Source organism: Hibiscus syriacus, unplaced genomic scaffold, assembly GCF_006381635.1.
Source record: "Hibiscus syriacus cultivar Baekdansim isolate YM2019G1 unplaced genomic scaffold, ASM638163v2 tig00110415_pilon, whole genome shotgun sequence".
NCBI classification, from domain to species: domain Eukaryota; kingdom Viridiplantae; phylum Streptophyta; class Magnoliopsida; order Malvales; family Malvaceae; genus Hibiscus; species Hibiscus syriacus.
This window is the reverse complement of record NW_024062729.1, coordinates 706,573-720,942: the sequence shown is the minus strand read 5'-3', so window position 1 is coordinate 720,942 and position 14,370 is coordinate 706,573. Positions and strand designations below refer to the sequence as shown.

The window sequence follows — 14,370 nt, the reverse complement described above, 5'->3', positions numbered from 1 at the left end:
GGGTGAATTGGCAATAAAAATTTTGGTGGAAGCTTTTGCAGAAAATTGAAAGAAATTGCACAGCGATTTAGAGTGGTTCGACTTTCTCAATCAAAGTCTACGTCCACTACCTTAGCTATCCACACTAATGATTTTCCACAAATTCACTAATTTGTCTTTCTTTTGAGGACAAAGAGTAACCTTACAAACCCTCAAGAATTATACCCCAAATTCTTGAGAACACTCTCTCCCAAAGAGAACAATACAAATTTGCAAACTTACAAGGAAATCCTCACAAGATAGATTGTTTGCACAATTCTAGAACAAAGAAAAGAACACTCAAGAATGAATACAATTGAGCACAATAAGTGTTCTTGAAAGCAAAATGAATATTGAATGAAAAATAGGCTTGAAATGCTCAAACTTGAGGTTTGATGCTTTCTCTTTGATTCTCTCTTGATTCTAGTTGCTTGATGTTTCTTGTACATGATCAATGGCTTCTAAGCTTGCTTAAATACACCTTGAATCACTTCTGAACGTTGGGGATCATTAATGAAGATAATATAGCCGTTTTAGTGTGAAATCAATTAATAAAATAGCTTGGAGCGTGGGGAAATCGGTACCCATAGGGGGAATCGGTTCCCTAAGTGTAAAATTCAAATATTTCGACTGTTGAACAGTGGGGGGAATCGGTTCCCTCCGAGCATACTGGAATTCTCGGAGTCAAACCATTCAGGGGGAATCGGTACCCCCTTGGGGGAGAATTGGTTCCCTCTAAGCAATCTGGAATTTTTGGCTTTGAAATGGTTCGAAATATTTTGTAAAATCGTTTTGAAATTATTTTAAGATTAAAACTTAATTTTACACTTGAGTAAGGATTAAAAATAACATTTGAAAGATTTGGAGTAATATTTTGATATTCGAATAATTATATCGAATATACTTAGAAAATCTTTTTGGGAAATCTTAAAATTCATTTAACTTAATTTGTTATATCGAAATATCAAAATGTTTTCAACAATACGTTACTCCGTCACATCAACTGTGAAAAAACTTATGCAAATAAGTACATCATTTAATGTCTCCACAAGAAGTAGGGATATAATTGGAGGGTTTGTGTATCACGGTTGAATATGATAAACAACCTTTGGAAACTCACAAAATACATCCAACCACATACATGCACCGCCAACATCCTGAATCAAGATCATCGTAACTTTGATGTACACGTGCTTTCTGAAGCCTTCATTCCGCTGCTCAAATCAAATCCACGTGTTATGGTTGTGACATGTATTGCTTCAGTTACATTGTTATATGGGTACACAGTTGACTACCACAATGCATGGTATGCAAGGTATCGACCCAACAAAAATTGTTCGGCCAATAAGAGGAATCATACAATAAATTGTGGTCATGGCTTAAACTGATGCAAAAACATATTCTAGGAACAATTGTGAAACTGGAAACAGTTCCAACATACGAAAATAATTGTGTTGTACAAGGTGTCTGCCAATTCTATCGGCGCTTTTGGACTTTTCCGCAATGTATTAATGCATTTCAACATTGCAAGCCAGTTGTTCAAATTGATGGTACTTAGTTATATCATCGATACACTCAAATAATGTTATTGACAGTTGCACAAGACGACAACAGAAAAACTATTTCCATTGCCTTCGCAATTTTCGAAAAGGAATATATCAACTCTTGAGAATTATTCCTTACGAACTTACAAACATATGGTCTATCACATGTGATGCAGAATAGAGATGATGGGATTTGTCTTATTTCTTACAGAGGCTTTGGTATCAAACACGCACTCCAACGTATGTGCTCGTCTTGCCAACCTCCCAATACTTATCACCGATAATGTTTACGACATATTGCCGCAAACTATTTGCAGAAGTTCAAGAATCAAGATGAGCGTCTAATGGTGCTTTGAATGGGTACATATTTTACCCTTTTCGGTTTACCATATCTTTACAAAAATTATTTCAAATTAATTGTTCCACTTTTTATTGATAGGTTACACACAGTCCGTATGTGAGTTTGAGAACCTGACGAATAAACTGAGACACATGAATTTTGAGGGCTTCAACTACCTTGCTATAATCCCAAAGAAGAAATGACTTGGATCATTTGACAATTGTAGACGGTATGGTTACATGACAACGAACTTGAATGAGGCAATAAATTCATCACCAAAGAGAGTGTGTCGTTTGCCTATTATGTTTGTTGTCAAATCAATATATTATCGATTGACAACCCTTTCTACAACCTTGGAAAGGAAAGCAGTTGACTGGATGGCACGTGGCCACCAAATCCACCCAGAATTCCTCAGAAAATTGCAAACATTCCAGCATCATTCTAACGCGATGAGTGATATATGCTTCTCCCGCGAAATGTCATTATTCTGTGTATCAGAATTTGTGAGGCCATTGGAAGGCATACAACACAATGCATATGTGGTTAATTTACGAGAAAAAAACATGCGAGTGCGGATTATTCCAAACTTTCAAATACCGGTGTGCGCACACTATTGCTATTGTTTCTTCTATTCGGATACCCTACATGAGATTCGTTGATCGTGTTTACTTACTTGAAACTATATTCAAGCTTTATGAATACAAGTTCCCTCCCATTAGAAATAAATGAGATCCGGATAAAGTTGATGATGAACCTACAATACGGCCAGATTATGCACTACGACGAAAAAAAATCGGTCGTCCACGATCATCCCGAATTTTTTGTGATAAGGATTTGTTCGAACATCAAGAAAGAATCGGACAACCAAAATTATGTTCTATATGTATGAATCCCGGACACACGAAGAACAAATGTCCCAATCTCTCAGGCCCATGTATCAATTAAATGTGTTTTTTTGCATTATTTCTTTTTTAATTAATAACACATATTACTCATATTTATAAGCTAGAAATAACATTCCAATATGTCTATCAAATCATTTTTTTTTTCTTCCTTCACAAAACCATGGTTTCTAACCATTTTCAACGTCATTTTTAATCCGCTTAAAATGTCTTATATATGTTGATATTATAGTCACCTTAAAGATAAATTGCAACATTACACGTTTATAATTAAAAAAAATTAAAAAAATAGTTTCTCACCCGAAATAGTATCCGAACAAGGCTATAGACACTGAAGGGAGGGTAGGGAATATATTGTCCTCGCACTTTGCAGGTCGCGAGGTCCTTCATAAATCTCACGATATTTTGGATTATAAAGATTGCCTCACGCTTTGCAATGCGCGATGTCATTTTATCCAATTATTTTATTGTCTTACCTAGAAAGTGTGCCCATAGATGTATATCGCGTGTTGGAGAGTGCGATGATTTAATACGCGGTTTACAGATCGCGAGGTCGTCCGATGTGAACGATTTAAGAGTTATTCTTCCAAATAATAGCTGGAGGGTTTTTTTTTTAAATAATTATTTATTTGGGCGTTTTTAATATCAAATTGCCAAAATTTACGCTCGTAATATTTAGAAGATGAATGTAAGTCTTTTTATTAAATAATGTAGGTTTTGAAGATTATGTGGGATGTTGTTCAAGTGACACATACCTACTCTAAAAGCTAAATCAATTTTGGGAAATTGAAAAAAAAATCACTTTTCGAATAAGATTAAATATTTATAAAATATTACATATTCAAAAAGAATTTTTATTATTCGATCCGCTCAAACATCTTTAATACATGATGGGTTCAAATTCAAAATTTATAAAAATAACAATTATACTCTATAGTCAAGAAGATAATATAATTATTGGTATGACATCAATAATTTATACTTTTAAGGATGATAAATGTTATATACGATCAGTTTGATTCTTCTATTTTTATAGTTTTTTTATAGGGCTGATGTATGTCTAATATTGGACGTATCTTAGTTAATTAATATAGCGTGTTACTTCATTAGACAACATTGTTTAGTATTTTACGGCTGATGATAATATTGTTTAGTAGTAGTGCCTTCCATCTTCTATGTTTCTTCAACACTCATCGTTGAAAATATTATGAGATTTTGAATTTCCATTTAACGTGTTTGTTTAAAAGACGAGTAAGATTAAAAAAAACAAGATGAAGGCCTCCATGGTTGAAAATATTGCTTCGTTTAAGAATGGTTCTCCAAATTTTCTTCGACGTGAAGATACCGTGTTTTCGGGGTTTTTTTTTTGTTTAATCACTTTCCAAACATAAATATTTGGTTGAAAATGAGTTATTCGAGAATATTTCTGCATTTCGAACGAAGTTTTAGGCCAGAAACACTCCTATAGACATTCCCGACCACTTGTAAGAGAATACAGTAAGATTTTGTTTAGTTGGGTTGACATAGAGAGAATGCGATTGATGAGGACAGAATTGAATACATTGGCAAGTTGAAGAAGTTGGATAAGTTTTGATGAATTTGAAAGCCTTCATTATTTGACTGTATGCATTACTAATTTGATAGAACAACATTTTATTTATATATAAGGATGGATGTTGAATTTTATGTCATTGCTGCAAATTATATATATATATATTCCACAAGGAGAAAGAAGCAAAGCAAAATCTGAAATTGAATGAATGCACGCTTATAATACAATGCAAATCAGTTCGATTTCATACTGAAAATACACTACTCCGGTCACTACCAATACCAGATCCCGACGTCCCGATCTCTGTCTCCTCCGACTTGCTATGGTTGCCATGGCTGCACTGGGAAGAATGAACATGCCCATGAAGTGCATTTTTGTTGCTAGAATTCACATTTATGGCAATACCACGCAAATCACCATTATCCCCACCCGTTTGGACCATCCCAATACCTTCAGAATCTTCACCGGCCTGTATGTCTTCTTTGTAACCTTCGATCAGGAAATCCAAGCAGTTCTTCCGGCATCCCTGGTCGTATGGGTTTCTAAATCGACCGCCGGTACGCCTTAGGTAGCTATAGCGCGTGACATTTGCCGTTTCATTCGTTGTTATATTGCGAGCTATCTGTATATAGAAAAGTATAAAATGAGTCCCCAAAGAGAGAACAAATCATGTATTTGCTCTCTAAGCTCATGTCATACCTGAGAAGGCTGTTCAACGGTCAACGCAGCCACACCAAAGAAGAGGGAAAAACATTAAACTCGACATAAAACCCGACACAGTTTGATAAGAGCTTTCAAGTCCCTTAACATTTATAGAAGGGGAAAAACATTAAACCCGACATAAAGCACCTTGCCGACACAGTTTGATACCCAAGGGCAGTGATGGTCAAATTGTTCAACACAACGATCACAAGTGGTGCAAGTCTTAATCTTGTAAATCGTCCAACACGGCTGTTCCCGTCACATTGTTTTTCAAGCAGCCTTCTAGCATTTCCCTGCAGAATCTGTACGTAAAAGGAACATAAATAGGTGGGTATAATTCAGCTGATTTCATGAGCACATAACCCTAATGATACAGAACAGCTAGGAGACAAATTAAAGCCACTTAAAAAGTAATTTTACAGCATTAATTGAAACAACTAGAAATATCCATCAATATCAATAGTAATGGAACCCTAATATTTCCATAATGAAGCCACAAAATTTTCAAATCCTGCTCCCATGTTGCACCTATACAAGGAAGGGTAAAGGTTCCACTATTTAAGAACAAAACTACTATTACTTGAGAAACCCGGCTTCATAAACCTTAATGAGGCACAAAGGTAAGGGAAACGCTTTGAGTTCGCCAAATGCTCAAGGAATCAATCATTTCAAGATGTTCCCACTTCCCAGAAATTTATATGAATACACGTGCGCAGAAGAAGTCAGAAATGTCTTTCATTCTGCACAGGGCGTTTATCAGTCATCACTAAAAAGAAAGAGCTGGAACAGTGCAAGATTGAAAACAAAAACAAATAAATATCAGAAGAATAATTATTACCAAAGTAAATATGTTAAGGCACCTACAAGGAGAAAAACAACTTGTCTGTGATTTTGATCAGAAGCAAGCTGTTCAGGTGTAAGGCCACTACTATCAGTGACCAACAAGTCCTCCATCTTACCCGCCTTTACTAGGACTGTGCAAGCTTCTAGATTACCCCTAATAGCTGCCCAATGGAGAGGAGTGCAACCTGGTGCAAAGATCAAATAATTAAAAGAGCAGAATACTAGATTAACCGAATGAAATTCCCTACAAATGGCACAGTCCTGCACAGGGCGTTTATCAGTCATCACTAAAAAGAAAGAGCTGGAACAGTGCAAGATTGAAAACAAAAACAAATAAATATCAGAAGAATAATTATTACCAAAGTAAATATGTTAAGGCACCTACAAGGAGAAAAACAACTTGTCTGTGATTTTGATCAGAAGCAAGCTGTTCAGGTGTAGGGCCACTACTATCAGTGACCAACAAGTCCTCCATCTTACCCGCCTTTACTAGGACTGTGCAAGCTTCTAGATTACCCCTAATAGCTGCCCAATGGAGAGGAGTGCAACCTGATGCAAAGATCAAATAATTAAAAGAGCAGAATACTAGATTAACCGAATGAAATTCCCTACAAATGGCACTTTAAACCTGAGATACAAAAAATTACCTTCCTTGTCCTGACGCCCTCTATGCGCATCAAGAAATAGAAGAAGGTTCACTAGGCAACCTAAAATCACAAAATTGGAAACTGTTTTATAATTTTTATATGATAAATAAATAAATAAGCGTTCACATACACACACAAACCAGGTGTTTTAAAAGAACTCTTACGGACCAGCAAATAGATCAAACAATAATTTATTCAGTACCAAAAAAAGGTTCATTATTGATAAAAAGAAAACTGAAATAGCAAAGTAATCAAAGGAAGATAACAAAGCGATGGTAACGCCAGAAGAGGAAAATAATCAACCCTATCAAATATGACAAAAAAAATGCACATATTAGATACAAAAGAAATTAGCAGCACCATAGTGCCTTATCCTAGACCATCAAGTTAATAAGGGTAAGGTGCATGCAGAAATCCCCAAGTACCAGTGTAAAGGGCTCCGCCCATCATTATCGGGAGTATCAGGGTCAGCATTCCATTTTGAAACAACATGATAGAGAAAAGAAGTCTGATCATATTGGGCAGCAACATGTGTTATCTGCATCAAATTACAAAACTAAGTATGCATCCATCTGGAGGTCGAAATAAAAGCAAGAAATATATCCATTTAGTTATTACCCCATAATTAAATTGTAAAGAACAAAAAACATGAAGTTTGAGCATTAAATTAAGAAATAGAAGCCCAACTTCATTTTCTAGACTTCTAGATAAATTAATTTTCAAAAAGGAAAAAAGAAGATAAAATAAGTAAGTTCATCAGCAACAGCAGCGGAACAACTTATAAATTTGCATGGGGTTTAGATGATAGCAGAAAAAAATTAGGGGGAAAAGACGTGGGAAAATATAAAAATTAACTAACCCTATTCCCATATGTAATGGGATGAGAGAGAGGTAAGGTAATAGGTTGCCCCTAACGCCAGGTTGAGAGCAGCTTCTGTAGAAGATCTCTGGCAATCAAAATTATGAATTGTCTACCGTGGGACTCGATCCCACAACCACAAAGTTAAGAGCCTTGTGCTCTACCGACTGAGCTGGACAGGCAATTCACGTGGGAAAATATAATGGGGACTTAATACGATACAAAGCCAGAGCAAACAAGAAAGACAACATGAAATATGCTTTGAGCCTTGAGGCAGTCCTTGAAGTCCCAGACAAATAGGAGAATAAGGGAGTAAAATAATCTCCGGCAACATATATAAAGTTAACTAATATGCATCTCAAAAACACATCTTCTTGAAGCCTCATGATAACAACATGATCACTGTCTTACGGAAACCATACATTGATGAGTTCTCATGTGCCTAAAAATACATATAAATGATGTCCTTACATATATCAGCCAACTTCATATGCTTAAAAATACATCCCTACCGGTCTTACCATAAAAAATCCCTCTTCTCTGAGATCCTCTGCCCTTCTGAACTGTCGGAGCTGATTGCTGAGTCGACTCTGAAGCTACATTACGAGCCTCTAGATAATCTCGGATAAAATGATTCAAAGATCCACATCAGTAACAACACTGAGTCCCTTGTCGGCAAACTCCCAAATGCCTCTTGCCGTACGTAGAGTAATTTGGCTGAGAATACACCCTCTTTGCACCTCCAGAACTCGCTATTGAAGTTGTGGGTAACGGCCTTATATGTTGACTGGTTCTACCCTCTCCTCCGTTCGCACTCTGCGTTGGTCGGCTAGATTGGCTTGACGGGGTTCTCCCAGGTTCTTGAAATTATGTTGACCTATTGGATGTTTGGGCTAGTTCTGCTGACTCGGCCACCTTTTTATCCTAATCTAAAGTGACACCGTCTTCTGTTGCTCCCCTTTCTGCAACTCTCTGTACTGCCTTTTCCTGACGAACCAATTCTGTGAATACTCATGGTGGATTGGTAGCTAAATGAGTCAGAATATCTAATCGAATACCCTCTCTGAACCTACAGTGATGATATTCTTACGGAACCAACTTTGGGGCGTATCTACTCAACCAAAGGAACTCTACCTCGTACTCGAATACTGACATATTCCCTTGGGTTAACTGAGTAAACATGTCCCTCATTGCATCCATGTGGGCCTCTCCGATATACTTTTGGCGGAACTCCTCCAAAAATTGATCCCAGTTGGGTTTCTCAGGATCTAGTGACATCTCCCACCAATCTATCGCGTCACCTTTCAGTAGGGAGATGACGCACTCTAACATACTCTCGGGGGTGAGATGCAATTGGCGAAGGGTCCTAAGGGTTTCTCTTAGCCACTGATCAATTACAACGGAATCATCATTTCATGAACCAAAGAAATCAATAGTTTAGTACCTCCAGAGCCTATCTATTGGGTTTCCTAAGGTGCTACAATGGGAGGAACTGACTCGACTGACTAAACAGATGGAGTAGCAGACGTCTGGGGAATGGCTCTCACTATAAGTTCTAAAGTAGATGTCAAATTCCTAAAGAACATCGCTTTAACTATCTTTGAGTCTCTAGGCTCCCCATGCTCGGAGTCTGGGATGAACTCATCTCCTAAATCATCAGTTAGGGAATCTTTATTCTATTGCCTACCCTCTCTACTGTGGTATGGGCTTCTATTCATCTCTAAAATATGAAATTAAGATAAAAACAATGAAATTACTATTACATACGTAGATACATAGTACTCTTAAACTCTTTACCAATATTGATCGACATTGATTTACGGGTCCTAGGAACGCCTAAACCTTCGCTCTGATAAAATTAAATGTAACATCCTAAACCTGTATGACACATCGTCGACCGATTCAGGTGCTACACGAAATTACTAAAGTGGTTGACCAACTTTTTAATGACTTTACTTCTTAATTTATAATAACCATTCACATAAGATAATAAAACATAACAAACACTTTAATATCAGAAGCTCCCAAAATAAATACATATACAATTCAAAAAAATAAACACACCAACTGAAAATACAATTTATGACTCAACTTTACATCAGGGTTTATAAATATGCATGCCCTTCAAAATGTTAAGACGTACTATGCTTTGCTCTGGTCTAGACCTCAGTCTCTTTCTAAAGCTCCTTGACTATTCAATCTACTAACCTGCCAACGGAAACATCCGAAGGTTGAGCTAACTAGCTCACTGCCACACTAACAACTAGGTCATACTAAAGGTTCATCATTGAAATACATCAAGCTATCACATCTCAATCATTAGTAAATATCCTCATGTTATTCACTCTCTACACTAATGGTAAACATCATGATGCGGTTGAGGGATCTCTGTATCTTGGAGCTCACACACCCCTCTAGTCTACCGAAGATATGACCCTCGAAATCTCTGCATCGGACACCATACCCCCCGACTAACCCACCCCTCACGGGTGTTCAGACCTCGCACCCTAGTTAGTCAGTTTTAAGGGCTTCGCACCCTCCCTAAGGATATATCCGGACTGCATCTATACTTTCGACTACACTAGCATCTAAAGAAAAACGGGTGTCCAAATTATTTCCCGAGCATCAAACAAGGCTAGTCTTGTTAATCCCTATTTATTATGTTTCTATGTTTGACTAAGCATTATTATTGGTTTCACTTGCAGTCTTATTTATAAGTAATTATAGAGTTCTTGGGAACCTAATTTCCCTATTTCAAACCCCTTGAAAATCCTTATCAGAAAATGTACGATGGTATCGATAATGACCTTTCAGTATCGGTATTGACCCCTTGGGTATCGATACTTTACCTTAAGTATCGATACTTCACTCTATTCTCTCATGCTTTGAAAATGGATAGTATCGATACCCACCTTTTAGTATTGATATCACTGAGCTAGGGTACCGATACTAACCCGGGTACCGATACCAAAATTAGATTCGATGCTTTGAAAATAATCTCGGTATCGATACTCCTATGGGGAGTATCGATACTTCTACCCTTGGGTGTCGATATTCCCATGAGTACCGATATAAATTTTAGCTTCGATTTTTCAAAAATTCCTCAGTATCGATACCACTTGAAGGAGTATCGATACTCCCTCTTTAACTAAGCTTATTTATACTCTTCTTGAAGAACATTATCAGTATTGTTCTTATAGTACCGATACCCCTACTCGAAATAGCCTTATTTAGGCTCGAAATTACACCTAAACTTACCCACATTACTATTATGAGGTTCCCATTTGTTATTAGTGTCTTATGTAAGTTATAAGGATCATAAATAAGGCTCTAAAATATATAATAACCCTAAAACATATAAATTGCCATGAAAATAACTCAACGTGCTTAAATCACATCACATAAGCTATCTTGCATTTCTATTGATCCATTAAGGGTATAAGGGAGTTATGAGTGTGTTACCTGAATTCTTTGGAAGCTATAACCTCTCCCAATCAACTAGGAATCTACTTTTTCTTTACCCGTGATTTTTGAACTCTCTTTAACCTTTTTATCTAAACAAGGTATAAGAATGAGTTATTTACTCAACTAGATGCTAGACAAAATTTAAATACACTCCCTATAACTCAAATCATTTCCTAAAATAGCTTAAATCACTTGATTTCTTAAGAATCATAAAAACCCATTTTCTAAAGTCAAGCTCAAAACTTAAGTTTATGGGTTAAAAATAAAACTTAAGGAAAGGAGATTAAAACTCTTGCCTTGGTTTCTTCAAAATAAGCTTGGAATCTCTTAAAGTTTGATCTTGACTAAGGAGAAAGAATGGAGAATAAGAGTCTAGAGAGGAAGATAATTTTGGGTTGTTTTGATGGTTCACATGGAAAACTTATATAATAAGGGGTTTTTATCCTTTTTAATCTAGCTATGGATAAATTATAATTTTAGTCCCTCTCTTATTAACTTACTTTTAAAATCATCATCTCTCCCTAACTCTTAGGCCAACTTAAACCTAATACCCCTTTGAATTGGTCCAAACTAATTTAGAAGGTCTATTGGGTTCGATTTATGGGTTTCAGGTTGACCTGAACTACCGATTCAAAATTCGGGGCATTGCAACTACATCAAATTCTCAGTTTCATATATAACGTTTAAAAATTTTCGATTGCATACATAATATTTTTTTACTATTAACGGATTCACCTTTTTCTGTAAAAAAAAATGACGTAAAATCCCGTGACTTTAACAAAATAAAACACTTCAAAAAAAATTATTTTTTTAATTTTTAAAATAAAACTGTTTTGTTTTTAAATCCACGCCAACAGGTTGCTACAAATGTGGAAGGACAAACCACTAGTTCATGATTGCCTCGATGCCCCCAAATCGGACCAACGCAATCCAGAAGGGTCGGATCGGAGAATCCAAATTCCGCCGCAAAAGGTTGCTTCAAATGTGGAAGTCCGGGTCACTAGGCACGTGACTACCTTGATATCGCTAATCCGATCAACCCAGTCTCAACCCTTCCTTCTCCAGCATCGACTTTACTCCCAATCTCAACCCAAATTAAGCTTTTAATTTTCCTTTTTTAGGTTAGTGATTTGGGAAACTAGAAATCTTACTTCGTTTGTTCTCCCTTTCCTTCAAGGTCAAAGGTAAATCTTTTGTTCCAAACAACTTGTAGTTTGCTGGCTTTTTTCTTCTTCTTCATTTGGTTTTTTATTCTAATGGAATTGGCCTTCTCCAGCGTTGAAGATGGAATCAACTTCTGTGTTTGGGTCTTCTATGACTCTACATCGACCTTAATTCCCGGCTTCCAGATCGGCTGCTCTAGCTGCCAATAGCCCCGTTTATTCTGGTAGTTTCCGATGAAGGGTATGAAGAATCTGAAGATGATGTGGAAGAGTATTGTTCTTCCTCGGATGAATGTGCATCGGAACGATGAGGCGAAAGTGGTGGATGTAGAAGATGGATTTTATTTGTTTTTCAAAAAAATTGATTTCTTTTTAAAATTTCACGTGTCATTTTATTAAAGAATTCCATGTCATATTTCGTGATAGAAGCGAGTAAACCCATTAATAACAGAAAACATCATATATATATATATATATATATATATATATATATATATATATATATATATATATATATATATATAAAATCAAAAAAAATTTAAATAATATATACAAAATTAAAAATTCGGTATACTTTATATATATGAATGGGTATTTAACCTAAATTTAACAGTGGTTTTAACGAAGATAATATTGTAGTATAATATAAATTTTAATCCTCAAGACTTATGTGTCTTATCAAATTAATCACGATTCAAAATAATTTTAAAAAAATAACAATTAAAAATCCCATTAGCTTGACCTAACATAAGATCTCAAAATTCCTCACTCAAATCTCGATCTTCTCTTATACCTATTTCCTAACATCCTCGTTGCCCATTTGCTCATCCACCGTCGTTTAATGCAACCGGAGCAAATCATCATCAGTTACCGGAGCTATTCTGATGATGGTTAAAGGTAAATTCAAAGATAAATTACATCATCTCCCACTAAATTTTACTCTTTTATTTATTTATTATATTTTAAAATTTATTCATTTAATTATATAGATTGATTTTTTTTGAGGTTGTCCTCTCAATTTCAAATTTTCATCTTGACTAATCTGGATCGATCCGAGTCATACACCTGACTTTTGTGAGTGAGTCTCTCAATAGGGATTTTATGCATACACAAGTACTCTAACCTGAGACCTTGCTTAAGCGGAATCAAGCTGCTTTATACTTGAACCAACCCTGTTGGTCAGATTGAATTTTTTTTATCCATGATATCACTTATATTTATTATTTTAGAGAGTAATATATGTTTATCGTACAACTTATTAGTTTTCAAATACAAATCTATAATTTGAAAGCAAAGTTTAGGCTAACACTACCCAACGAATCTATAATTTGAGAACAAAGTTTGACTAACACTGCCTGACAAAATCTACTTTTGTAACCATTGTTGTTTATCGCAGAAATAGAAAAAAAAAATTATCTATTAATTTAATGAAATAAGATGTTATTTTAAAAAAATTAAATTTTATAGTATAACTAATGCAGGTTTGATAAAAATAATTATATTTATAATAAAGTTTGATAAAAAAAAAGAATTATATTTATACTAAAAATTAATAATATTTAATATAAAATAATTTTTTCATGCCTGAGATATGAATAATTATATAAAAAATCATCATAACATGTACTTCATAGAGAAATATAAATAACTAAATAAATTCATATGAAAGATATGACATAAGCAATGATGTTTATATTTAGTGTAGCCCATAAAGATAGTAGAGGGGACCGATGCATTAATTCTTTTAGATTGTGCATCAGTTTGGTAAATACTGAAATTTAACGGTGTTTATCTTGAAATTTTGTGTGTTTATATTGAAATTTGAATTTTCTTCGATTAATTATTTATTTTACGTACGGTGTCTACTCTAAAATTTTAATTGTAATCATACCAATTAAAAATTTTATGTTGTTAACATATGTGTACCCACCCAAAAGATTATTTCTGGATCCGTCACTATGTTCATCCTATCATTTAAAAAATAATTTAAATTTAATATAATATGTTAAGAAAAACTAAAAAATTGCATATCCATTAATATTAAGAAAAGAATATTAAAACTTTAAACTTATTTTTATATTTATAGATCCGTTACCGATAGGAATAAACCTAAGATTATACATTAAGAATATAAATTTATAAAATCAAGAGATATCATATTTATAAAATTTTTAAAAGAATAAAAATAATCTTTTAATAAAAAAATTAAAAATAACGAAACCTTCTGTCAGTGTAGCTATCCATCCCAATAAGTGATAACAACTTGTCAACTTTTAACATTCAAAATAATAACAAAAAAGTCGTACATGTAGGCTGGCCATGTGATATATATATA

General features: G+C 34.9%; 1 long non-coding RNA gene across 2 annotated transcripts; it reads right to left on the bottom strand.

Annotated features, from left to right (window-relative positions):
- Positions 1–5,248: 5,248 nt before the first annotated feature.
- LOC120124132 lies at positions 5,249–6,570 on the bottom strand. 2 transcript variants are annotated; one of them, XR_005516253.1, is made up of 3 exons: positions 6,451–6,570; positions 6,018–6,086; positions 5,249–5,351 (listed from the first exon to the last, which is right to left on the bottom strand). It is a non-coding gene; the product is annotated as an uncharacterized LOC120124132 (long non-coding RNA). The 2 variants fall into 2 exon arrangements; XR_005516252.1 differs by having other exon boundaries at positions 5,294–5,351; positions 5,923–6,086.
- Between the last annotated feature and the right edge of the window lie 7,800 nt (positions 6,571–14,370).